The sequence below is a fragment of the Dendrobates tinctorius genome, unplaced genomic scaffold (assembly GCF_039654945.1).
Source record: "Dendrobates tinctorius isolate UK_male_01 unplaced genomic scaffold, ASM3965494v1 ptg000211l, whole genome shotgun sequence".
Taxonomy (NCBI): domain Eukaryota; kingdom Metazoa; phylum Chordata; class Amphibia; order Anura; family Dendrobatidae; genus Dendrobates; species Dendrobates tinctorius.
Window position 1 is genome coordinate 18890635 of NW_027361878.1, and position 20250 is coordinate 18910884.

Consider the following 20250-nt stretch of genomic DNA (forward strand, 5'->3'; position numbering starts at 1 on the left):
AGACTGACGTCAGATGGTATCATTTTCATAACGCTTTCTCTGGAGTTCAGATCTGAGGACCTGGGTCACAGCACAAAATGCTGTGTAAATGTTTGATATCCTCTCATCATGATTGATTAATTTTAAAGAGGTTCCGAGGTATTCCAAGTCACTTTTTCGGCTGAGTGTTAAAAGTTTGAGACCTTGCACTTATTAAGGCCCTGACACATGTATGTTTTGCTACACTAAGTATATGAACTCTCTGCATTCACAGCCATGTGAACGTGCTCCATGTTAATGGCCCTTCAGCGCTCTCTATTGACGGTGTATACGTCCAATGGAAAGTTCCAAAATACGCCAGCATTAAGATATATGGGTGAAAACAAACATAAGGCCTCATTCACACGTACGTGGAAAAATGGCCCCATGTCATCAGTGTCTTTTTTTTTTTTTTTTTTACCATCAGTGTTTTTCACTGGATAAAGAAGTAAATTACAAAGCTTCTCCTATACTTGCAGTGTTACACACAGATGGCACACTGATGGCATCCATGTGATCTGCATGTTTTTCATGGAAGCATAGACTTAAATTGGCCTTTGTCATCTGTGCGGCCGGAAAAAAGCTGACAAGTCTCCATGTGTTTTGCACGAATGCGCAGTCTGTAAAAAAAAAAAAACACGCACGTGTGTGTGTGTGTGTGTGTAAGGCCGGGATCACACTACCTCGCACGAGTCTCTCGCATCAACACCCAGCGCTACCGCCGGCACTCAGGACCGGAGCTGCAGTTGCATGTATTTCTATGCAGCCGCAGCTCCGGTCCTGAGTCCCGGCGGCAGCACCGGGTGTTGATGTGAGCAACTCGTGCGAGTTTCTCGCATCGCACACGGTAGTGTGACCCCGGTCTATATGTGTGTATGTGCGGAGTGGTCGGCTCATGCTGAAAGGAGTACGGTATTTTTTTTTTTTTTTTTTTATATACACACACAATGGGTAAGTGAGGCTCTTTAAATACTTCAAGCCCTGAATTGACCACTGCTGGTGAGTAAGCTTGAAAATGAATTTGCTGTAACCCAAGTTGTTGCTTTTGTGGTATTGCAAAGATATGTGCAATATATAAAAAACAAAACAAAAACAACAACAAATCGTTAACACACAAGATCAAAATCAAAGGCCAGCCATCCAGATATGGCTGGTCACCTACTTTGGGATAGGCGTTTGAAACCAACGTGCCCACGTACTTGAGGGATTTGTCCATTATGCACGGTCTTTTGATTTGGGAATGTGGCGGTGTGGTTCTAGTATGGCAGCCCATTGAAATTTCTACAGCCATACTGTGCTTGTGTGCGCACTGCTTTGCCTTGTGCGTGTGGCCTACACCTACCCATCATATGGATGGCGAGTTTTTGGCAGATTACCTTTTGAAAGGTCTTCAGCCATGCACAGTCAAAAATTGCCAGGTTATGATAAAATCCCACCTCTGGGGGGGGGGGGGGGGGGGGATGTTGATGGCGTTTTTGTCAGTCGCGTGAAGGAATGTTGCCGTCCTGTATGTTGGTGTCGATAATTGTGGTTGCCTGGGATTGCTTTTCTTTTATCCTATTTGCCTTCTGTTCACATCTGCCCTAGTTATTACCATAGTTCTGTTCTAGGAACAGACGTACAAGGATAATGGTCGTTTCGGGCCCTCGGCATACCAGACACTGGTTCTGTCTAATGGACTCCATTGATTATAAAAAAAACTATGCCTGACCCCAGTCATACACTGCGGCAGTGTGTTATAGCCTCTGGAGGTAGAGGCAACATTTGCTGACAATATGCAGAGATTTTGAAGATAAAGGATTGAAACATAGATTAGGAATCTGAATAACTTTTCTTGATAAAATCTTTGTAAAAGCTTGGACAATCATTTTAATATTCCGGTGAGGCTGTTTGGCGCAAAATGATTGTTGGATATCCCAGTTTCTATGAGCAAATAAAAGTAATTAGAAGCATAATTTACGGGCAGAGACCCTGATTCCAGCAATGTATCACTTACTCTGCTGCTTGCTATAGGTTTGTTTTAGCAGCAGATTTTCAGTAGAGGACCTGCTGCCATTTAGATCCTCCATATTCTTGAGTTCTACATAACCTACTTCACCCACCACTGATTAGCAGTTTTCTGCCTATGCACAGTGTACACAGAAAGCTGCCAATCAGTGGTGGGGGCAGGGGGCTATCCGTAGCTCAGCATTCAGGGATCTGCTAGATCTGCAGCAGAGAAAACTGTGACTTTATCAAAACCGCAGCAAGCAGCCCAGTAAGTGATGCATTGCTGGAATTAAAGTTTCTGCCCCTAAATTGTGCTGTTCTCAGATGGAGTAGCAAAAACCTACTGACAGATTCCCTTTAAGGCCCAACGCATGACTGCAGAGGCCAGGATCATTCTCTCTGGTTGGGTGATTTTTCCCTGGTGGCAGCTTCTGTTACAGAATCCATTTCTAAAGGATAAAAATCTGTCCCTGATCATGTGAAATAAAAACAATTGCACCGCCTATCAGAGCTCTGAAATGCGTAGGTTTATCCACAAATTTCTCTGACATTGTATTTTTGCAGCTGCAATTTTGCAAAAATTACTGTAAACACATTTTTGACTGCAGTGTGGGAACCTGTTCCTATTGGAACTTTCTTCAGTGTGATCCCTGTGTCTGTCACATGGCCAGGACAGATATTAGAGGTTGATTCACCCAGACTGGTGTGTTGTAAACCGGACATAAGGCTTGATTCACACTTCTGTGTTTTAAACACGTACATGAAAAAAATGACATTGTGTCCGTTTTTGGCATCAATGCAGTCACCAGTGTTTTTCGCTGATGGATAAAGAGTAAAATGACAAAGCTTCTTCTATATTTGCTGTGTTAAACACGGACAGCAAACAGATGCCATCCGGGTGCTGTACGTGTTTCCAATGAACCCATAGACTAGTATTTTGGTCCTTGTCATCCATGCTGCCGATAATAAAAAAAACAAAAAAACCCATGAATGTGCTCATAGATTATAATGGGTACGTGTGAAAAAAAAATGGATAAACTCCAATTGTGCAACATGGACCTGTGAATGCGGTCTAATGCAGAGTTTGCTGGCGTAAATTCTTTGAGGTCCTCCTCCCTCTACACTGTGCCACGTTTCCAAAAAGTTTGAGGGTCTGGCAGAAAAATGTAATTTTTGAACTATTTCATGTCTGTTTTCCGGCACAAACTGTTTAATGAATTGGGCCGCGTGTGTTTTTTTTTTTTTTTATTTACTTTTCATTGTATGAGTAAGAAATACTTAATGAAATCTGAGTACCTGTTTAGGATCTTCTGCTCGGGACCCCATTACTAATCTATACGTATACCGTGCACAAAGAAATGAATGGGACCATACTTTTCCACCATGTCTTTCTTCTTTATAAGGTAGTAGGCTTGTAACATGGCGTACCGTATTATACAAGTGGTCACCTCTAGAAGCATGTCTTCTCACGGAAAATATAGCTTGTTTCGGAGACCTCCTATCACGGCACACAGAGCGCCTATTGGCCATATTGCAGAGGACTCTGTGTTCTGCCAAGCTGCCGCTTTGAGGCCTAGGACGCTGTGTTTGTGTACTAAACATAATTCGTTTCTAACGACGGCCTGTTTAGATTCATGGTTATTTTGACATTTAAAATAGCAAATAAAAATATTTACCTAATTGTTTGACTTTACGTATTCAATTTTTGGAGAGCGCTTTTTGATAAATATTTTTTTAATACTTGTAAAAAATTTTTTATAAAAAGGCACGTGAGCAATCCATACAGTATAGGTATAAGGTGGCTGATATAGATTAATTTCTGATGTTGGTGCTCATGTTAAAAATGACTGTGCCCGAGGCAGACGAAATGCAGATAATTGTTGAATAGTTGATCTATCAGAATTTTTTTTTTTTTTTATTCTTGTTGTTTGGTGAAAATAGATTTGCTCAAATCCTTATTTTCAGGACCCAATCAATCGACCACATTGGTAATTTGTAGCTGTCAGACATGATCCCTGAGAACCGCCTCCTGCTTCCTGGCATCCGCTGATATTTTTTTCCTTTGATTTTTTTGGGCCTGTGGCCAAGTCCTCGTTGCGGCGTTGACGAACATGACAACTAATCAAAAGAAGAGCCGCAGATGCCGAGCAATAAGAGGTGGTTCTCGAGGCTCCTGTGTCCAAAGATCACAGATTATAGACCAGGTCCTGTAAAGTGAATTTCTCCATCTCTAGTTGTGGGTAAGGCCTGTTTCACACATCAGCTTTCTCTGTCAGTTAAAATCCGCTAAGAGAGAGAGAGAATTTTTGTTCAGACGCCAAAACTGAGTTTAGGGTTAAATTTCCGACACAGGCATTTCTCCCGGGCATGCGCAATAGAAAATGTGGTTCCGGCCGGGGAAAAAACGTTTCATTGTCCGTCCTGTCCGCTTGGCGGATCCGTAAAAAAAATGGATCGAACGGATGACCATCCGTCAAGATGCGCTGTTAATACAAGTCAATGGGGAAAAAAACGATCCGCCAAAAAAAATGGCGGATCCTTTTTTTTTTTTTTTGCAAAACGGCAGATTTTGACTGGGGGAAAAACGGATGTGTGAAACAGGCCTAATACTTAGAAAGTCATTTGTGCCCAACGATTGATTTGCGCCCCGTCAAGCCTAAGCAACTTGTTCCTTTTAAATTATGATCCTGTTGTCTTGTCCAGAACGATTTGCAGAAGGTTGAGAAAATGAGCACTGAAATCTCTGGTGTATGGTTAGATTTAGGGTGCATTGACATGTAGGGTATGTGCACACACTGCGGATCTGCAGCGGTTTCGGCTCTGCAGGTCCGTAGCAGATTCTGCTGCGTTGTACAGTACCTTTATTTCCTATGAAAAAAAAAAACCGCAGTGCACATGCTGCGGATTTTTCCGTGTGGATTTGCTGCGGGTTACAATCCGCAGCATGTCAATTCTTTGTGCGGAATCCGCAGCGGTTTCACACCTAAAGGGGGTTTTACACTAAGCAATATCGCTAGCAATATCGCTAAAACATCACTGGTTTTGTGACGTTATAGCGATATTGCTAGCGATATCGCTATGTGTGATACTTACCAGCGACCGGCTCCCCCGCTGCTCATCGCTGATCGCGCGAGAATGTCCGGCTCCATTTCTCGTCGGGCGCTTCCTGCTGGGCTTCCTGCTGTGACGACGAGCGACGCGTGGACGCGGGCGGGAGGACGCAGGATCGCTGTGTGTGAATGGTAAGTATCGTGCGCTGCGTCGCTGCTGCATCGCTGTGAGATCTTTCTGTATGAAAGCTCACTATCGATCATTTAGCGATGCACCAGCGATCCTGACCGGGTCGGATCGCTGGTTGGATCGCTGGTGCATCGCTAAATGTAAAAGGGCCTTTATCATTGAGGTGTGAAACCGCAGGGCAAAACCGCAGGCTAATCTGCAGATAAACCGCAGGACTTTAGCTGCAGATTTTTCAACAAAATCCGCACAGCCTAAAAACTACGTGTGCACTAAAGGCCCCTTTACATTTAGCGATGCACCAGCGATCCTGACCACGATATGACCCGGTCAGGATCGCTGGTGCATCACTAAATGGTCGCTAGTGAGCTGCTACACAGGCCGATCTCACTAGCGATGCAGCAGCGGTCCTACTCCCCTTTCAGACGCGGCGAGGGTGTCCGTCTTCCGCCTGCATCTATGGCTCGCTCGTCGGCACCAGCAGGGAACCGACGGCGAGAAATGAACCAGGCCAATCTCACGCGATCAGGGATAACCAGTGGGGGAGCCGGTCGGAGGTAAGTATCACATGCAGCGATATCGCTAGTGATATCGCTGCTGCGTCACAAAATCGGTGACGCTTTAGCGATATCGCTATGTGTAAAGCCCCCTTTACCCGTACTGTTTTAAACCACTTGGGTTTACAATTTTTAAGTTTGTCATTACATTTACTGCGTACACTTTTATATCTGCAGTGATGACTAGATGCCTTAGATGTTGAACCTTGCAGTTAATAACCAGTTGGAAATAATACACACGAGGCTTCCAATTAGTCATACCTCTAAGGGGCTCGGCTCATTTCACAGCCAGCCCACACTGTGAAAGAAATTTTGGTACTTTTTTTTGCTTGTTTTCTATGATTGCACAGAAACTTCTAGTGCAAAACTACCTTAATCCAACTCTTGACCACATGCTAAGGCACCCATTTCATGTCGAAATCCTTACATAGTCCGCTAACATTCAGTGAAAGTAAATTGGCTATTTCATTTTGGTTTGTGCTACGGCATAAAATAATTCAACAATGATAAAAGTTCATTATCCTCACTGATTCTGTATGGAAAGGACGCGCTTTGTCCAAATAACTAACTGTAGGTCCATGGCAGAGATCTGCGTGTCTGCCTCATATTTCTCGATTCGTCTTGGAGAACACAAGTTGGATCTGCCATATGCATATTTTGAGACATGTGAAAATATCCTTGTGCAAGTGTAGGGGTGGTGAAGTAATGTCTTATGTAGATAGTTTTTGAATATAGATGCATAAAGTGATTTATTTACCCTACTTAAAAACTGGGGCAAAAAATTCCAAGTGGGATTTTTTTTTTAAATTTTTGTTATGGTGTTCACTGTGCTGTAATAATGACATGGGAACATGATTCTCCATGTCAGAATGATTACTGCAGTTTGAAATTTGCATAGATTTATTTATTAATTTTTAATATGTGATGAATAAAATATTCTTAAGTTTTAAAAAAAAAAAAAAAAAGCGTATCATTTTTCAAGATCTATAACATTTTATATTTTTCTGTTAGTCAAGCTGCACAAGGGCTTGTTTTTTTCCATAGTGAACGGACCTGTTAGTGATTATCATTTTGGGGCGTTATATATATATATCTATCTATCTATCAATATAATATTGTACACATACAGTACAGACCAAAAGTTTGGACACACCTTCTCATTCAAAGAGTTTTCTTTATTTTCATGACTATGAAATTTGTAGATTCACTCTGAAGGCATCAAAACTATGAATTAACACATGTGGAATTATATAATTAACAAAAAAGTGTGAAACAACTGAAAATATGTCTTATATTTTAGGTTCTTCAAAGCAGCCACCTTTTGCTTTGATTACTGCTTTGCACACTCTTGGCATTCTCTTGATGAGCTTCAAGAGGTAGTCACCGGAAATGGTCTTCCAACAGTCTTTAAGGAGTTCCCAGAGATGCTTAGCACTTGTTGGCCCTTTTGCCTTCACTCTGCGGTCCAGCTCACACCAAACCATCCGATTGGGTTCAGGTCTGGTGACTGTGGAGGCCAGGTCATCTGCGTAGCACCCCATCACTCTCCTTCCTGGTCAAATAGCCCTTACACAGCCTGGAGGTGTGTTTGGGGTCATTGTGCTGTTGAGAAATAAATGATGGTCCAACTAAACGCAAACCAGATGGAATAGCATGCCGCTGCAAGATGCTGTGGTAGCCATGCTGATTTAGTATGCCTTCAGTTTTGAATAAATCCCCAACAGTGTCACCAGCAAAGCACCATCACACCACCTCCTCCATGCTTCACGGTGGGAACCAGGCATGTAGAGTCCATCCGTTCACCTTGTGCGTCGCACAAAGACATGGTGGTTGGAACCAAAGATCTCAAATTTGGACTCATCAGACCAAAGCACAGATTTCCACTGGTCTAATGTCCATTCCTTGTGTTCTTTAGCCCAAACAAGTCTCTTCTGCTTGTTGCCTGTCCTTAGCAGTGGTTTCCTAGCAGCTATTTTACCATGAAGGCCTGCTGCACAAAGTCTCCTCTTAACAGTTGTTGTAGAGATGTGTCTGCTGCTAGAACTCTGTGTGGCATTGACCTGGTCTCTAATCTGAGCTGCTGTTAACCTGCGATTTCTGAGGCTGGTGACTCGGATGAACTTATCCTCCGCAGCAGAGGTGACTCTTGGTCTTCCTTTCCTTGGGGCGGACCTGCATTTTTCACCCACTCCTGGTTTTGGCTTACAAATGCTGGGGTAAAAAACTCAACAAATACTGGATGTGTGCATGTGGCCTAAGGCTGAGCTTCACAGGAGGACCAAACTTTCAGTGACTGGGACATGCAGCTGCCCTACCATAGCATTCCCCATGGCAGCCGATAGAAGTCGGTGTGCTTGAGCAACGTCAATCGTGCTATTTAAATGCTGCTGTCAGATTGACAGCAGCAACTAAATAATTAACAGCAGTGGACGTAGCTCCGCTATGGTTGTGGTTTTTAGGCACAGATATTATTTATGTGCTACTTGTGCAGTGGGTTTAGCTCCTTAGTACTTCTCAACACACCCCGACCCGCTCCATGACAGATTTATCCATGATGGGGCGTTAAGAGATTAAATCCCTGAGCCACTAGCAGTTTTCGGCAGCCTTTGTTTGCTTTCCCATAGAGACGATGAACTCTGCGGTAATGCCAGTGTGTATGTCGTTGCTCTGCAAAAATAATAAAAGATCTGAGAGTACAACTGGAGCGAGAGGGCTGAATGTTTGTTTCCTACTATCTGCCATTTCCTGTTGCGGGTGAGATGACCCCTATGAAAGGTTCAATGGTGGTTTTTGTATTTTAAGACGTAATTTGAGCGAAAGCAAAGGCCTTCTCCGACTTTTACCTTGAAACAGGTCCTTGCTGAGGAAAGAGCTTAGCAAATGTGGGTGTGTGTGTGTTTTTCTTCCTTCTGCTTACGATTTCAGCTGTACTGCATGCTTATCGGATTACTTTTCCTGCTTCACATACAGACCTGTGACAAAGCGAAGCAGCCCTCAATCTTCCTACTCCCAAAGAACGTAATTACCTTTTTACTACTGCTCAGGTTCGGCATGGGACCTTCTTGTAGCACTTATATATATTTATATATTTTTTTTTTTTTAGGTTTGTAAATGACATTTAGTGGTTCCATAAGATCTGCAACTTTCTAATAACCTTTGAGTTTTATTTCCTCCCTGTTTTGTCACATAATGTAATCCAAATCAGTCTTCTAAATGAAATCAGTGAGAAGCTGGTGTCTCTTTTATGTCCCGATAAAATTGCTGCATTGTTTCGGGCCTAAGCACAGTAAGCTGTTTGTAACATTCTAGGAAAACCCTGAAATAAACACGATTTTCCTCATCTGATGGACACTCAGATTCTGGATATCTTTAGTGTGGGCTTCAGATGAGACCATTTTGCTTTTTTAGATTCCCTGCTGTGATGCTTCACAACAGCAGGGCCTGAGGAGGTGGAGGCGGCAGTCTCTCTGCCTGCTGTCACTGTGTCTAATCATTTATTACTCTGTGATAAAGTTTGTGTTTCCCCTGAGCGGGAGGCTGTGTGGAGCCCTAGGCCGGGGAGGGGACGTATCTGCACACAGCATGTAATGACATCACCCACCAGGAACAGGAAATGCCCCTTTATTTGCACCCGGGACGTCGCATTACCATCATAGACCTATGACTATTGCTGTACAGTGGCCTTAGGAAGAGAATTAATCTGTGACCCAGCTCCGCAAATGTTAAAAAGATTATCCCTATGGACAGATAATAACCTGCTGATCACTGGGGACCCCAAGTGATACCGAGCTTGGGCATACAAGTCTTACATGGGTCAGAGGAGGTCATGCTTGGTATCTGCTTCATTTATTGTCTACAGGATTGCTGGAGAAAGACGAGCGCTGTGCTTGTTCCTTAGAGAATAGTGGCAAAAAAGAAAAAAAAGTTTGACAGCGACATGGGATCTCACCCTAATTAGTTGTTCACTCCACTCGTGTGATTATTAAATGACCAGGACGGATTGTTATACCCCCCCCCCCCCCCCCAGAAGTAAAAAAGAAATAAGGTTACCCAATGGCTGCAAACAGCGTAGAGTATTTGTTTCGGCTACCAGATACAAATACGCAAAAAATATTTTGCTAGGTATTCCAAGGACCGTTTCTAAAGCCCTGTGTTTGCCAATGAATGAAAAAGGCTTTTATTTTTTTTAAGGCCCTAATACACATATTAGACTAATGGTGGCGAAACCTGCCGATATCGACGGATACGTCTAATGTGTATGGAGGCTTCAGCCGACTAATGGCCATGACAGATGTCGGTTTTGCGTGTCCGATTTCACATTGATGATTGCTTTCTTCCGGATAGAGGACAACGGCCGTGTTGGCGTCTTTATCATAGAGAACACAGAATGGGAGGATGAACCGAGATGGATGTCGGCCGTACAATCGGCTAGAGTTCCGTTTGGCTAATGACCATCTGATGTATATGGTCCACTTTAGCATTTATGACAAAAGATGCGTCAGGACCAGGACAGTGATTGGTTGCAGAGGTCACGAGAATGTAACGTACCTGTATGTAATTGGAACGTGAAACCATAATTTAGCTGTTTTTTTTTTTAATTAATTACAATCTTCATCAAACCCTGAAATGAAGTTATAGGATATATAATTTTTTTTTTTTTTTTAGAACAGTTGAGATTGTAAATGCATCATGCAACACAGAAGTCTAAAATGTGTGTATTTGTGGGTGCATTTATAACAATGTCATGAGCAGATTACATTTGCAGATTGTCCAGTAGATTACAGTGGTCACAGCTTTCCCTATGTGCAATTTTGATTTGCAGCTGATTTTATTGTGTTTTTGCAGCAGTAATGCATCAGAATTACTGTGGGTGAAGAAACCTTTGCCAGAATTTCTGCCATGCAGTAAGCGGGTGTTTGCAGCGAGGGTAGTCAGAATCATAAACTTATTGCCCATTGGAATCTTTCCTAACACTTGAAGGGTAACTTTTCATAAGTTTTTGCCTGCAATCGAAAGGGAGTCAGGTCCTGAGGCCCCCACCGATTGCTCAATAGACCCCCCAAAATAGTTAGCAGCACTGGAGATGCGGAAGCCTATGCTTTCTGTTGAATCTACACTCTGCTCTATGTGCACCCTCAGTCAGCTATATACTCCTGTCTACTGAGTTGTGCAATGTCCCGGGGTCTTGCCTCGGACCCCCACCGACTTGCGAAATATGAAAACATAAATAAACTTCATTAAAGTTTAGTCCCTCCTTACAATAGTGAATAGATGCACCCCTTCGGTTATAAAATGGAGAACATAGTTTCCTTTCTCTGACATCAGGGCAATAATTGATTTTTTTTTTTTTTTTTTTCATGGAATAACTGTTCATTTTCCTTCCAGGTAACTGAGGGCATATTGCAGCTCACCCCTGCCTCACACCGTACCTGGGGACAGATGATACGGTCTCTGGCTTATGTTCCTGCTGGGAATTGACTCAGTTGCTACAATGGCTCCTTCCTCCCATCTCCTCCTGTCCATAAACTATTTTTAGGTCAAGGTTTCGTGTCTAACCATACTGTTTCGGGATATGAGAGAACAGGTCATTTTAACTGTCCCAAGCTGAGATCTGCGCGGGGTTGTTCATGTTTTTTTTGTTTTGTTTTTTTGTGGCAGAAACATGTCAGCAATTGACGTATTCCCTCTTTTTCTTCTATGCGGAAAATAAAACACCATTGTTACCCATGGATATCACTAAAAGTCTTAGAGAATTTAGGCTTTTTTTTGTGGATTTTAGTGCAAATCAGTTTTGAAATCCATGTTAAAAAAACTCAACATAGTGCATTATCAGCTCAGTAGCTGAGATTTAAAAAATCTCATTCACATGTTGCAAATGTTTTCTGTGCATAAACAGAATTGTTATGGATTCTTGAAAGTCATTTTACTTCATGACCCAAATCCACCAATTGAATTTTGTGTTTGTTGGAGTTAGACACGTTGTGGCCACCCCTAGATTGGGCCTAGTAGATACAGTAAATTCAGACTGTTTTCTTATTAAGTTCAGTGTTGATGTTTGTCTTCAGTAATTTACTTCGCTCCCAGAAACTTTATACTGAAAATTTGGCACTTCGTTCAGGAAAATGAGAAATGTTGGAATAGAGATGTTACAAAAGCAACATAATTTTCAAAGGGGGACATCATTTTACATCTATTGCTACCTTTACTGTTTTTAAAATGTTTGTTTTTGTTTTGTTTGCTTAGGAATTTCCAAAAAAATATAGGTACAATTTTTACTTTCGCAACCTGTTTCCAGATAAAGGGTATTGAGGATGTAAGCGACATAATGGCAATGGATGTTACAAGATTTTGCAGCTAACTAATGTGCCACTGCTGAGATAAGTGACGACACCTCAACTCTAAAGACCCCTATACACATGTCAGCCGATCGTTCATCCGACAGCCATCTCATCTTCTATACACAGGAGGGATTTGGCTGAGAGCTCCGGTGTTCTCTATGAGAGCTTTATGCCTTATGCTCCGCCAACTGACACGCCGGCCAGTGACTTATCTCCAGGAGAATAGTCCGACATCTGAAATGCGTGATCGACCTCTTCGTTGGCCATCAATCGGCTGGTGCCTCCATTTACGTTTAGACTGTCGGCCGAACCCGGAATCAACCAACATTAGTCTAATGTGTATGGGGCACCAAAGCTCTTCATACACTTTAGATAGCTGTTGGCCATACTTATCTTTGTCAGTGGGGCTTATAGGTCAGCAGTCCAAGACTAGACATGCCGCATCCTTCTCTCCAACTATAGTCTGTCCCCGTACACTTCAGACTGAATCCATCGAAAGCGGCAGGTTCGGCTGATGGTAGCCTGTGTATAGGAGGCTTTACCCTTATGCTATAATGCACAAAACTGAGTAAATATTGGCTAGCTCAAAAACTCTATCTTTGTAATGATTATGGCATTCAGAAACTAGTTGGGAGGCTTTGTAAAAACACAAAGGTTATTCCCCTACCCATTTCTTCTACCACCCACCACCATTCCTCCGGTCCTGCTGCACTGGTTCCCCCTTCCCATTCCTCTGACTTGTATGGCCAGTCGGCATCGTGTCGCTACAGTGGGCAGTGATTGGTTGCAGTGGTCGCATGTCTGTACAACCTCAGCAGAAAGTGCAGAGCAGACTGGCTATGTATAAAAGTAGTTTAGAGAGAAGCTCATTTCAGTGTCTTCCTGTGATACAATGGGAATAATTACGGTACCTCCAGCCTGGAGTAGCAAAAAATAGTTTTGAAATTATTGAATAAAACAAGTTAGGCTCTGTATCTCTGGTCTATTACCTGACCATTGTCTTCTATCTTTTACAAGTCTCCTACAAAAAAAAAAAAAAAAAATGCATGTCACATGTAATGTGTGTACTTTGCCTTGCACCTATTTTGACCTTTGAGCTACCAAGGTAATTGGAGAAGGGATGTACTTAACCAGTAGCAAATCCTGCATAAAGGAATATATACATATGGGAAAGACATCTGCTGCTTCTTTTTTGGGTTCTCCAAAATTTTAGAATTTTGTAATAAGCATTTACGATATCTATGTTCACCATTATTGCGTGAAAAACGCTTGGTCTTATGTATAATACATGTACATACACTGGGACAAATCATTTTTTAAGGCCTCTTTCGTGCAGTAATTTTGGTCAAGTATTTTGAAGCCAGAACTTTTTTTTTTTTTTTTTTTATTATTTCTTTTTAAATCAACTCATACTATAGTTTTAACTTCTAAGAAAGTGTAGAAATGTTTCCATCAAGGTATTTCTGTGTCTTACAAGCCTGATTGTGATTTTCCTGTATGAAAACTCAATATTAAATGCTATATTGGGTCAATTTAGCTTTTATATAGGAGTTTTTTGTGGGGCAACCATATATTATATACCTTATGTAGTAGTCCATTCATTTCAATATGTGATCAAAATAAGTCTGTTCATTTTTTTACATGTGTTTTTTTATGCCTATTGTCTATTTTAGAGAAAAACATTATACTATTACAGATAACTTATGAAATTGTCCATTCAGTTCTGTAAATTACAGCGTTGCTCTTCTGTATTTTCTTCTTTGCCTTCTGATGGCCTCGCAGATGTACGCATACACTGCAGCTTATTTGGCATTAAACAGTATGTGATTTTTTTTTTTTTTTTCACCCAAAATCCTCAACCAGCTGGATTTTAAATCTCCTTGCAAAAAAAACCCCCCATTGAAATCTTAAGGGGGCTTTACACATAGCGATATCGCTAAAGCGTCAGCGATTTTGTGACGTAGCAGCGATATTGCTATGTGTGATACTTACCTCCGACCGGCTCCCCCGCTGGCTATATTTGATTGCGCGAGATCGTCCACGTCCATTTCTCGTCGGCGGCTTCCTGCTGGCGCCGACGAGCGGCGCGTGGACGCGGGCGGGAGGACGTCAGGATCGCTGCGTCTGAAAGGTAAGTAATGACCGCTGCTGCGTCGCTGTGAAATCTGTTTGGCAGCTCACTAGCGACCATTTAGCGATGCACCAGCGATCCTGACCGGGTCGTATCGTTGTCGCGATCGCTGGTGCATCGCTAAATGTAAAGGGGGCTTTAGTCAATGCAGGAGTTGCTGTGATGAAATGCTGTGTATTGTGTATGGCTGTCGCGTTCATGTATGCACTGCCAACAATGTCCAGACAAGAGTACAAATGGTTTCGTGGGGATCTCCTCCCAGCAGGGCTATGGAGTCAGTAAGCCAAACCTCTGACCCCACAGCCCTGCCTCACTACTGAGCATGGACATTAAGTGCAGCACAGATTCATCTCAGCTAAAAGCCGAGATCCTTACATCAGGAACAGAACAGACATTTATAGGACGTTTCATAACTTTCCCAAACTCCTTTGGAAAAAAAATTACAACACATCCTGCATTGAACTACTTTACTGAATATATTCTATATTTTACGAGTCGGTCCATTTTATACTGAATCGCTTGCTCGATATTTTTCACGGCTTACGGACACAGCTGCAATGCATTTCAATGGCACAGAAAAACCATGGTAAGTTGCTTTTGCGGTACACCGTATTTGCGGATCGCCTTTTTTTCCCTGCGATTTGTTATAACAGGGAAAAACGGTGATACGAGAAGGTTTTTTGCGGCCTGTTTTTGCGGAATACCGTAAAAATCACGGCTATACAGCCCGTAAAAACGGGCTGCAAAAAAATGGCAAGTGTAAAAGCAGCCTTACGGACACAGCCTCCATTGAAAATCAATGGGGCCGCAAAAACAGAAGCTTGCCTAGTGTCTTGGTTTTGCAGTACACCGTGAAGACCGTGTTTTATATCAAAAGCTATTCTCAACCAGAAAAACAGCGATCCGAGAAGATTTTTGCGGCCCGGTTTTGCGGAAGACCATGAAAATTACAGCAATATGGGCCGCAAAAAAACGGCAAGTGTAAAAGAAGCCTAAAAGGAGTTCACTAGAGACTGCTAGAGCTGGGCTTTGCAGTCATTTTCTTTGACTTTGATGGTTGGATGTCTCAAGTAGGGGAACCCTCCTTTAATGATACTAATGTAAAGGTGAAACCCAGATTTGACCCCCTTTCTCTGTGTGTGTTCTTTCTGTGTTTGGAGTGTGGAAGGAAAATGGAGAACCCGGAGGAAACCCACACAAAGACATACGGATAGGGAATTTAGATTGTGATTTTCTAAGAGGACAGCGGTGATGGTGTATGTCCAACGCTGTGGAATATGATAGCGCTATATAAGCAATGCATAATAAATATTGGGTTAACTATAGTAAATTAAATCAGTTGCTCATTTTTCAAACCTATATTTAAATGTTATTGGTCTGTTTTCTACGCATGCTGTACATAGATCCACATGGCCGGTTTTGATTTAGTTGATTTTTGTTGTCTTTCAGTAAATGACCTTTTCTTTCAGTGTGAACATCAGTCTTCAGCATCAGAATATCAATATGCTCCCTCTATTCCTATGCTTGAATGTAGGCCCCAAAATATCTTCGCCGTGGGTGGAAATGATTCAGACCGTGCTGTAGAACATGTTTGGTTCAATATTTCTCATGGGAAATCTGAGGTTAGGGGAAAGGATTTCTACCATCAAATATCACAAGATCTTACAGTGATAGGTTTTTCAACTCTTCACTGTTCCTTGTTTCCTGATGATGGCTTTGAAACTTCAGTCTACTACTATTAATTTTGCAAAAGAATAGTCTGTTTTCTAGTTTGGGTTCTTGTAGTACCTGCTCTGAAAGAGCTGTGACAAATTTTCCGGTCATGCCTAGTATCATGGGGTGGTGCAGGACACAAGGATTTAGAGAATACACAAAGAGTATATCCCTGTGTTATGCATTCAGGCTGTTCACGAGGCATAAAACAGTGTGTGTATGTATATATACAGTGGGTCCCGAAAGTATTCAGACCCCTTTAAATTTTTCAGTTCAGCGATTTGGTAAATTCAAAAAAGTTATTTTTTTTTTTCTCATTAATGTACACTCTTGACTAAAAAAAAAAAAGCAGAAATGTAGAAATTTTTGCAAATTTATTAAAGAAAAATTGAAATATCACATGGTCATAAGTATTCAGACCCTTTGCTCAGTACTGAGTAGAAGCACCTTTTGAGCTAGTGCAGCCATGAATCTTCTTGGGAATGATGCACACCTGGATTTGGGGATCCTCTGCCATTCTTCCTTGCAGATCCTCTCCAGTTCTGTCAGGTTGGATGGTGAACGTTGGTGGACAGCCATTTTCAGGTCTCTCCAGAGATGCTCTATTGGGTTTAGGTCAGGACTCTGGCTGGGCCAGTAAAGAATGGTCACAGAGTTGTTCTGAAGCCACTCCTTTTATTATTTTAGCTGTGTGGTTAGGGTCATTGTCTTGTTGGAAGGTGAACATTCGGCCAAGTCTGAGGTCCAGAGCTCTCTGGAAGAGGTTTTCATCCAGGATATCTCTGTACTTGGCCGTATTCATGTTTCCTTCAATTGCAACCATTCGTAATGTTGCTGCAGCTGAATAATACCAACATAGCATGATGCTGCCACCACCATGTTTCACTGTTGGGATTGTATTGGCAGGTGATGAGCAGTGCCTGGTTTTCTCCACACATACCGCATAGAATTATCACCAAAAAGTTCTATCTTCATCTCCTCAGACCAGAGAATCTTATTTCTCATAGTCTAGGAGTCCTTCATGTGTTTTTTTTTAGCAAACTCTGTGTGGGCTTTCATATGTCTTGCAGTGAGGAGAGGCTTGTGTCGGGCCCCTCTGCCATCAAGGCCCGACTGGTGGAGGGCTGCAGTGATAGTTGACTTTGTGGAACTTTCTCCCATCTCCCTACTGCATCTGTGGAGCTCAAACACAGTGATCTTGCGGTTCTTCTTTAACTCTCTAGCCAAGGCTCTTCTCCCACAATTGCCAATTTTGGCTGGACAACCAGGTCTAGGAAGACTTCTGGTGGTCCCAACCTTCTTCCATTTAAGGATTATGGAGGCCACTGTGCCCTTAGGAGCTTTGAGTACTGCAGAAATTCTTTTGTAACCTTGGCCAGATCTGTGCCTTGCCACAATTCTGTGTCTGAGCTCCTTGGCCAGTTCCTTTGACCTCTCAGTTTAATTTCTAATTTCTAATTTAAAGTCCTATCAGTTTAATTAAACACAGCTGTACTCCAATGAAGGAGTAGAACCATCTCAAGGACGATCACAAGGAAATGGACAGCATAAGACTTAAATATAAGTGTCTGAGCAAAGGGTCTGAATACTTGTGACCATGTGATATTTGTTTTTCTTTTTTAATAAATTAGCAAAAATTTCTACATTTGTTTTTTTTTTTTTCAGTGAAGATGGGGTTCAGAGTGTACATTAATGAGAGAAAAATGAACTTGTTTGAATTTACTAAATATCTGCAGTGAAAAATTTTAAGGGGTCTGAACACTTTCCGCACCCACTGTGTGTGTATATGTATGTGTGTGTGTGTGTGTGTATGTGTATATATATATATATATATATATATATATATATATATATATATAATGCGCAAGTCCACTGAATATCAGTTACTCAATACAACACAAGGCATGGCTGTGTTACAAAATGTATGGGATATATATTCACACTAATATATATATTTAGTGTGAATATATATCCCATACATTTTGTAACACAGCCATGCCTTGTGTTGTATTGAGTAACTGATATTCAGTGGACTTGCGCATTATACTGGAAATTTTTTTGTCCATGTGTTTTTAGGTACAACTAGTTTTGTAAAAGGAATACGTTATTATATATTTGAACTGTTGTTGCCCTTACCAAGTCAGTAAAAGAGGTATTGGCATGTCCGCCAGAATTGGGAATACTGGTCTGTATGTTGGTAAATTTAAAGCAAAATATGCTGCTTTTTGTGAAATATTATAGCAGCCTTTGTGCTTACAGGTTTGCATGATAAATATATGGGGAAACTAGGTATTATAAACCCTGAGACCCCATCACTATAGATCTGACTGAGATGGATAGAAGGCTGCTTTGAGCTTATTTGCAATAGGAAAACGGTAAAGTCACAATAAGGCCATATCCAGATGTCTGTAAATTATGGTCCAGATGCAGCCCGCAACTTCAGTCTGTGGTTCTCCAGAAAAGAACGTCCGTTTATCATATATGCCTATGAAGCTGTTGAGTTCAGGTTAAGAGACCAGCTGTAAATCTGAAAATCGTGGCCCATACGCGGATTGTGTTTCACAGATGTCTGAATTCGGCATAACCTTGTGGCTTTGGAAGTCCAGATGTAGCTTTGTAGTCCTTGTGAGGATTGGAACGTGCCCAAAGTATTGTCATAATATTTCTACCTGCGAAAAGGAAATAATTCTGGTTGCCAGTGTCGTACTGAAATATCTCGTTTTGGGGGTGTCCTGACTGATATATTATGGCATCATCTGCAGTTTCCTTGGTGGTGCTCCCCAAGAGAATAGCAACTGCAGCAAGCTGATCTAAAGATCTAGAGCTACAGGAGGCCATGGCAGCCAAAGTACATTTTTCCATATTTTTTAATGTGGCTGATCTAAAGACTGTGTTTTATAGTATTAGCTTGTGGCATGGTATGTTTTAACATTTACGTTTTTTTTATATATAACCAGGATATATTAATTTGACCCCATGGAATGATTTGTAATACTTAGTGATTAGCAGACAAGGTAGCTGTATAATATACTGTGAGTTTTACAGCATAGATCACTCGCTTGTGGCTACACAAGACTATAGTTTAGGTTTCTCAGGAATGATGGGGCTTGTCATCCTCTCGGCTTAGTAGTCCTATAGTAAAGAGATAAACGGATTGATTCGTGGCTCTCCAGTCCAGCATCCAGGTCAGAGGTACCTGGTGGCAAGATGGAGGCATCCGAATCTCTTCCCTTTCCAGCCTCCCTGTCGCGGCTTTCTGGTAGCCAAGGTTAAGATGATGACGTTCCAGCCCTGACAAATGAAATGCCATGCCAGAGACGCAGGAAGGGCAGAGGTTTGCTGGCCTCTACTCTACACCAGAGCCCCAAATCTCCATCCGCTCCTCTCTAGTGAAGACAATTTAGACTTCACACTACATATTACAGCCAAACTTTCCAGCCTGATTGATGCTTCCAATACAAACAAATGCGACTTAAACAATAATGCAGGTCATATATATGTTGTTATTAAAATTTTTATAAAAAAAAAAAAGCATAAATAAGTCCATAAAGCAAACACTCAGAATGAAATGGGTGAGCCAAGAATTATCCTCAGCAATAATGTGTAAAGTATTTTAACACTTAAAAATTAATTAGTAGTTAAAATAGTATGAAAAGTGCATCAATTGACTCCGATGGATGCACCCAAAAAGCTAGATCGGATAAATGGATAAAACCCTAATCAAAGGCCAGTATATGCTATTAGATTAAAGTAAAGGCCGACCCACCAAAAAACATCTGATGTGTGTTTTGCAACTACTTTATCTCAAGTCAGTCCAATCAAATGGCATCGTAGATCCCTTTACTATCCTTTGGGTCATAAAAGCCACTGTCGTGATGGTACTAGTGGCCATTACATGGTTGCTATTCAAAAAAAGGAGTAAGGCTGCGATCCAAAGATTGGTTGCAATTACTAAGTTTTATCCATATTAATCTGTATTATAAAGCAAAAAAACAAAAGCCTAGACAAAACAAATGGCAACACTTAAAAATATGTACATTGCACCAGAACTTGGCATAATAGCCAGTAGAGCTATATACATGTATTGAATATCTGAAATAGATATAGATACTATTAATAAAGTGATATTAACTAATATTCAGTAATGAAAAGGTGCAATACATAAGGACAAGTAGTATTACGTGAATAATGCAGTATCAAAAGAATATAAAAGTAAACGGTAACCTGGTGCACAGTCTCCTGGGTGAATTGATTCATAGAAAAGCGT

General features: G+C 41.6%; 1 protein-coding gene across 10 annotated transcripts in view; it reads left to right on the plus strand.

The window, feature by feature from the left end:
• The window catches only part of MARK2 (microtubule affinity regulating kinase 2), a 190283-nt gene that overhangs the window by 29176 nt on the left and 140857 nt on the right, over positions 1-20250 (plus strand). The gene's annotated exons all lie outside the window — the stretch shown is intronic.